Genomic DNA, 8,251 nt, shown 5'->3' on the forward strand with positions numbered 1-8,251 from the left:
TTGTAACAAGGTGGACAAGTTGTCAAGCACTTTTCCAAGTGATGCTAAAATCGCTTGGAAAAGTACTTGATAACCCGCATGCAGAAATGCGCATGCAAAGACGCTTCACAAACGCTTCTACCTGGCGGGAAAAACGCATGTAAAATCCGCATGCGTTTTTCCTGCCAGGGAGAAGCGTAAAAAATATGCAGCATTTCTGCATCGTGGGCACATAGCCTCAGCCTCGATCCCATGCTGTCCTGTCTGTATACTTGCTTTTGCTTCATTCTCTGCCCAGGAGCTGTGGTTCCTGCACAGTCAGACAGCCATTACACAGTATACGATTATCTCCACACATTATATTTTTACACATCCAATTGTGGAACTTATTAATCCAATGTATGTTGATTAAAATGTACTTTAATATGACAACCCCTTTTGAACTTGGAGGGACCCTTTACTGCCGTGCAGCAATCATAAATGCCCAAAGGCAAAACCCTCTTGGGGAGGGGAGAATAAGTGAACATGTTTGTTGGTAATGCCTCAGTGTTGTTGGACACGTGCACTTATTGGCACTTGCAGTAATCGTTGTTTATGGCTACTTGTAGCATCTGCACAGTGGAAACCTACCTTACTTAAAGGGGTTGTCCGTACTTGGCCAGTGCCAGTCTCTTGAATGAAATTGGAAAACCCTATACTTACCTCCCACACCAGTGCCGTTCCAGCAGTGTTGGCGCCAGGTCTCTCGGTGCTCACGTGACAATATGAAATCTGCAGCCAATTGGGGGGTGTGATCGTCCACTCTGATGAAATAATAAAGGCAACAGCCGGCGACATAGTGTCATGTGAGTGCCAGGAGACCCGATGCCTAATATTGCTGAAAAGGCGCCAGTGCAGGAGATGAGTATAAGCCTCTCTTATTTAACATGGAGAACTCAGGCATTTAGGATGGGGTTGTCCAAGTAGAACTCTTGTGTATATTATTTAGCCAAAATTAAAATGTACCAAATATCCACATGTGCAAATACCGTATATAAAGCCTTTTACTCCAAATTCCGTTATTTCTCCTCTGATCTCATCAGTGGCCGTTCATTCAAAGTCACAAATTGTTTGTCTATCCTGATATCTTGTGGAACAGCCTGGCCTCACATGGGTTCTCCTCCCTCTTATCTCGGACCCTCAGTATTGACATCCTCACTTTTTTCATGCCCCTACATCTTTATATTTAATGCGGAAAGACTACCAGGAAATGTAGTTTCTGATCACTTGAGTCTTTTCTAATGTGATCGGTTTCATTATACCCTTATACCATCCACAGCAGTATACGAAAAGGAGTGTAGGTGTGAGTTGTGCAGAGGTAGTGGCTGCACCCAGGCACTGATGCGGAAATCCCAGCTCCCCTCTGCCCATTACCGTTCACCAGTTTTATATGTGATGCATGGTGGTTCAGCAGACAGATTCTAGGGCAAAATAACTACTAAATAATGTCATGTTATAATGACAGATCTGTCACAAGCAGTTTTTCAAGTTGTAGAGCAATAACCTGAATCTCCCCAGTTGTTCTTTCATAACCATGTTCACCAGCATTCATAACCATAGTCACCAGCATTCATAACCATATTCACCAGCATTCATAACCATAGTCACCAGCATTCATAACCATAGTCACCAGCATTCATAACCATATTCACCAGCATTCATAACCATATTCACCAGCATTCATAACCATATTCACCAGCATTCATAACCATAGTCACCAGCATTCATAACCATAGTCACCAGCATTCATAACCATATTCACCAGCATTCATAACCATAGTCACCAGCATTCATAACCATAGTCACCAGCATTCATAACCATAGTCACCAGCATTCATAACCATATTCACCAGCATTCATAACCATAGTCACCAGCATTCATAACCATAGTCACCAGCATTCATAACCATATTCACCAGCATTCATAACCATATTCACCAGCATTCATAACCATAGTCACCAGCATTCATAACCATAGTCACCAGCATTCATAACCATAGTCACCAGCATTGGCTGCAATTTCATGAAACCTCATTGTGTGCTAAGGGGATAATATATCATCTAGACATATTCAGAGATAAAGCTAAAATACAACACCAATAGCACAGTAATAATGGCGATCATTTATTGAAAGCATTGTAATATATAGAATTTTTTTATTTTTCCATGTATAATGTAGCCAGCAAGGGTGAGTCTATTTTAGCTTTTAATAATTATTTGCTAAAATAAAGTGGCTGACATTACAAATTATTGCCTAAATGGGCACAAAGCTGCCAGTCAGCGAGCAACACTGACCATAGCACTGGATAGGGGAAAGCTGTGGACCCCGTATAGCCAGGTTGACAATCGCACCAAGGACGGCTGTAGATGCCGCAGTTGTGTCCTGTAATTCATGCGTCACATCTCCCAACAAGGATTCCAGAGTTTGGATTTTATGACTTCACTTCTGAATCCACCTGGGGAACGTGGCACAGGGGCCTCATTGCTGCTTATGCTCCATCCCAGTTGGCACAGAGCAGACTGCCAGTGGTCACGTTGGCAGTGGAGCAGCAGCTTTCAGCCCTCTGTAAGTAGGTCAGATACATTGTGTGACTGCTTTACCGCAGATCAGCACATATAGAGATGGAGGTAATAGGAAGATGTGGAAGAATGTTCTTCAGATTGGCAGGCCAGCCATGCTTGTTACTGATGACATGAAACATGATGATGTTGGCATTTTGAGTGCAGGTAGTAGGAGCTGATGGTACAGAAATAAATGAACTCCAGTAGATAGTCTTGCGTCAAGATACAGGAGGATTAGATGGTATGACGGTATTATGCTGTTTCTCCGCTTAGTGGTAAGTTGTGCTCCATGCTGGACCCACAAACGGGAAACTCGTGAAAATCCTCTGTTCTCTAGCAGGAATTGTCTCGTTCACGCCATCACTGCGCGGTGCTGGGATCTGCTGTCTCATGGTGACATACGGGTTCCTTCCTATAATAACTGGAGATGGCGCTTTTCCTGTCCTTATGTCTTTCCAGTTTATATTTGAAAAGAAGGGGTGCGTTCTGATTTTTCCATTAACCCCTAGCCGGACATAATGGTCTTTGCAGAGTAGTTTGGACATAATGTCCATAGCATCGTGGTCAGTGAGGTTTTCATATGATGGTTCTTCGTACAAGACATTATTCACAATCTCTTCAGTGGTGTCTCCTGGAAATGGTGAGTCTTGGAAAATCATGTCGTACAATATGACTCCAAAGGCGAACCAGTCCACACCTTCATCATAAGCGTCTCCCATGATCATTTCTGGGGCGCCATACCCAGGTGTTCCACTGAAATCTCTGGCATTAAATCTCTTATCAAACTCGTATAGAGATAGTCCAAAATCAGTAATCTTTATGTGGCCGTCACCAGTCAGCAGGATGTTATCCGGTTTTAAGTCCCGGTGAATGATGTCATTGCTGTGCAGGAATTGTAGGCCACAAACGATTTCTGCTCCTATAAATGTTACAGGTTCCTTCAGGGGAATGGTACTATATATATAGTGAAGCAGATCCCCTCCACTGGCCAGCTCGGTGACAAAATACGCATGGTTTTCCGTATGAAACGCGGCATGGCAATGGGTTAGGAATCTGCTGTTGTGGCTAAGCTTCAGGACATGGTGTTCTACAAGGCATTCAGGGAAGGAGATTAGGCTTTCTTTCTTAATGATTTTAAGGGCCACACTTTCTTTCCTTATTTTATCAGTGGCCAGCATAACCTTCCCATAACTCCCTTGTCCAAGTATGCCATGGCAGATAAACTTATCCCTGGTGAGAGGGACAGTGGTCTTTATTTTTTTGCTACTGGGGCCACTACATTCACCTGAGATGTCATCTTGACTGGTGGCTGGATCTTCCTGATGTTTCCTTTTTCTCCCAGTTCTCTTCTCTTCTGCTGCACTTTCATTACCTTTCAGGTTAATGATCCTGGTTGGACCCAAAGTACTCAGTTTTTTTAGATTATCAGCTCGATTTGTGATGTATCCCACAAGCTTTTCACATCTGTTTTGTACAGTGTCTAGGAAGGAAATATTCTGGGTTCCCTCATTGACAGGTAATACCTGACCAACCTGCCCAGATTTCTTGGAATCCATCTTCCTTATCTTTGCTGGAGGTTCCTGGTTATTTCCAGTGTCTTCTCCATCTGGCGTTTCTTTCCTTTTTCTCTTTCTATTCCCTGTAAAGTCCATGTTGCATCAGGCAACAACAGGGCAATTATCCAAAAACGTATGTAAAATTATCAGAGAATGCAATCCACACGTATATTGTAGTCAAAGCCAACTACAACTAAAGCTCAATGGCTGCAGTCAGTTGTTTATGGAACTTTGTGGAATGTGATGTCACTGTGCCGGTGATGTCACACTCACTGTGATGTCAGCAGATATATGTGAGTGTTCCATCTCTGCTGAACGTGAAAGTCTCGGAAGGGGCGGGGCTTAGTCACCATTGACTATAATGGAGTCTGTTGAGTGGGTAGTATTTAGTGACCTGAAGCTGGAAATCAGTGGGATAAATGACATCAGGATTCAGGAATAAGTTACAGTAGTTTTATATTTGTTTTAATTTATTTTATACAAAAAAAGAGCATGGACCGCACCTCCAAAAAAATCATACATTGATCTAATGCCTCTCAGCAAAAATATACATAACTGAACATGAGGTTCTTAGTTTAACATTCTGATCAGACTGTATGAAGCCCACTGCCACGTCACGGCAAACCTCGTAGTGGGTCCTAACATTTCCTGCCTAAAAGGAGCGGCGCCATGTGCCAACCACCGCTACAGTGAGAATGCACCAGCAGGGCGGGCGGCCTGGTGCCTCACAGCATCCATGCTTCAAGACCGAGTCCCCATGACTCCAGGCCGCGGCGCCCCACAAGCACAAAACCACAGCAACAATGGCTGACACATTGCACCAACACCACATGAAAGGAGCATTGTGACTCACCTTCCTCAAGCTCTCAAGTGAGAGCAAAATAGGCTAGACCCTCTTTGCAGACTCCTGCTAATTAAAATTGCCTGTGCCAAATGGGATGAGTGCTGGTCCAAGAAAGGGAAAAGAATAAGCTGGTTCATTGACGTGGCAGTGGGCTTCACACAGTCTGATCAGAATGTTAAGCTAAGAACCTCATGTTCAGTAATATGTATTTTTGCTGAGAGGCATTAGATCAAATGTATGATTTTTGGAGGTGCGGTCCATGCTCTTTTTTTTTTTGTATTATTTATTTTATGTTACATTATTTTGTGTAGGGCTGTGATGATATACATTTTTCAGTTCTTTTGTGTCAAATTTAAAGGAAAGTGTGTTAACAACTTTCTGACTGCCCACTGCACATAAACGTCCGCGCTTGCTGGGCTCTGTACATCGCAGATGTTTATGAACGGTCGGCGGTCTTTTAGCGCTCAGGGCCCCCAGGGTCCTGCACCCTGCGATTCCTGTGCAGAGCGATAGCTCTAACAGGTGACATCCTCGAGACCGGATTGGATCAGGTTCCAATAAAGTTAACCCTTTGCTATCTTCTACTACCCCTGGCAAAAATTATGGAATCACCGGGCTCGGAGGATGCTCATGCAGTTGTTTAATGTTGTTGAAAAAAAGCAGATCACAGACATGGCACAAAACTAAAGTCATTTCAAATGGCAACTTTAGGGCTTTAAGAAACACTAAAAGAAATCAAGATTAAAAATGTGGTACTCAGTAAGGGTAATTTTTTTCAGACCAAGCAGAGAGGAAAAAATTATGGAATCACTCAATTCTGAGGAAAAAATTATGGAATCACCCTGTAAATTTTAATTTACAAATCTAACACCTGCATCAAATTAGATCTGCTCGTTAGTCTGCATCTAAAAAGGAGTGATCACACCTTGAAAAGCTGTTGCACCAAGTGGACTGACATGAATCATGGCTCCAACACGAGAGATGTCAATTGAAACAAAGGAGATGATTATCATACTCTAAAAAGAAGGTAAGTCATCACGCAATGTTGCAAAATATGTTGGTTGTTCACATTCAGCTGTGTCTAAAATCTGGACCAAATACAAACAACATGGGAAGGTTGTTAAAAGAAAACATACTGGTAGACCAAGGAAGACATCAATGTGTCAAGACCGGAAACTAAGCAATATGTCTCCAAAACAGGAAATGCACAACAAAACAAATGAGGAACGAATAGGAGGAAACTGGAGTCAATGTCTGTGACCGAACTGTAAGAAACCGCCTAAAGGAAATGAGATTTACATACAGAAAAGCTAAACATAAGCCATCATTAACACCTAAACAGAAAAAAACAAGGTTACAATGGGCTAAGGAAAAGCAATCGTGGACTGTGGATGACTGGATGAAAGTCATATTCAGTGATGAATCGCGAATCTGCATTGGGCAAGGTGATGATGCTGGAACTTTTGTTTGGTGCCGTTCTAATGAGATTTATAAAGATGACTGCATGAAGAGAACATGCAAATTTTCACAGTCATTGATGATATGGGGCTGCATGTCAGGTAAAGGCACTGGGGAAATGGCTGTCATTACATCTTCAATAAATGCCCAAGTTTACATTGATATTTTGGACAGTTTTCTAATCCCATCAATTGAAAGGATGTTTGCGGATGATAACATCATTTTTCAAGATGATTATGCATCCTGCCATAGAGCAAAAACTGTGAAAACATTCCTTGAAAAGAAGACACATAAGGTCAATGTCATAGCCTGCAAATAGTCCGGATCTCAATCCAATTGAAAATCTTTGGAAGTTGAAGAAAATGGTCCATGACAGGGCTCCAACCTGCAAAGCTGATCTGGCAACAGCAATCAGAGAAAGTTGGAGCCAGATTGATAAAGGGTACTGTTTGTCACTCATTAAGTCCATGCCTCAGAGACTGCTTTAAAGCCAGAGGTGGTGCAACAAAATACTAGTGATGTATTGGAGTGTTCTTTTGTGTGTTTGTTTTTCATGATTCCATATTTTTTTCCTCAGAATTGAGTGATTCCATAATTTTTTCCCTCTGCTTGGTCTGAAAAAAATTACCCTGACTGAGTGCCACATTTTTTATCTTAATTTCTTTTAGTGTTTCTTAAAGCCCTGAAGTTGCCATTTGGAATGACTTTAGTTTTGTGCCATGTCTGTGATCTGATTTTTTTCAACAGCATTAAACAACTGAATGAACATCCTCAGAGCCCGGTGATTCCATAATTTTTGCCAGGGGTTATAGATGCTGTGATCCATAGCGATCACGGCACATAGAAGAGAGGGAGAGGCAGTTGTGCACTCACCTTTGACGGCCTCCGAGATAAGGTCTGACGTGGTCATGGCAGCCGGAGATCACATGATGACCTCCGAGGCTGCCAGGTACGGTGGCCTGTTAGGCTCAGCCATCAACGGAGTCTAACAGGAGATCTACCAGTGTAAAACTAACATCCGGTCTCATGCAATGCAATACATGTGTATTGCATTGCATGAGACCTGTGATGATAAAAATATTCCCATAGCGGGACTAAGTGAGAAAGTTAAAAACAGAAAGTTTAAAAATTGGGTCACTTGAGGGGGATTCAGCTCTTCTAGTGCTTAAGGGCTCTGTATACGTAGTCCGCAAACTATTCTACAATAATTTGTTCTCCAAAAGCGAAATAGTGCTCCTTCCCTCCCGGGTGTCGCCGTGTGCCTAAGCAGTACTGTACAGCCACATATGGGATATTGCCACGTTCAGCAGAAATTGTGTGATACATTTCGGCACCATTTTTACCCATTGCCTTGTGTGAAAATGTAAAATCTGAGGCTAAAACTAATTTTTTTTGTGGTAAAAATAGAATTATTTTTTTCTTCGCTGCCCAATGGTATAAATTTCTGAGAGTCACATGTGGTGTCAGTTTGATCACTGCATCTGTAGAGGAATTCATTGAGAGATGTAGTTTGTAAAATGGGGTCACTTATGGGGGTTTCCTGCTGCTTTAGGACCTCAGTCTCTCCCAGTGGGTCATGGCACCTGCAAACCACAACAGTAAAATCTGCACTATAATATGACAATTTTTCCCTTCTGAGCTTTGCACTGTGCCTGAAAAGTAGGCTTCCAGTATCCATTGTTTCAGATGCTGCACATCTCGTATCTTGATGGTCTGGTGTGGTATATGGGGTACAAAGATAGTGGGGCCATTCTTCATCAGTGGAAACCTCAATGCCACTGGATATCTGAAATTGCTACACGATGATGTGTTG

The sequence above is a fragment of the Phyllobates terribilis genome, unplaced genomic scaffold (assembly GCF_046119375.1).
Source record: "Phyllobates terribilis strain yellow unplaced genomic scaffold, ASM4611937v1 Scaffold_115__1_contigs__length_5345438, whole genome shotgun sequence".
Classification (NCBI taxonomy): domain Eukaryota; kingdom Metazoa; phylum Chordata; class Amphibia; order Anura; family Dendrobatidae; genus Phyllobates; species Phyllobates terribilis.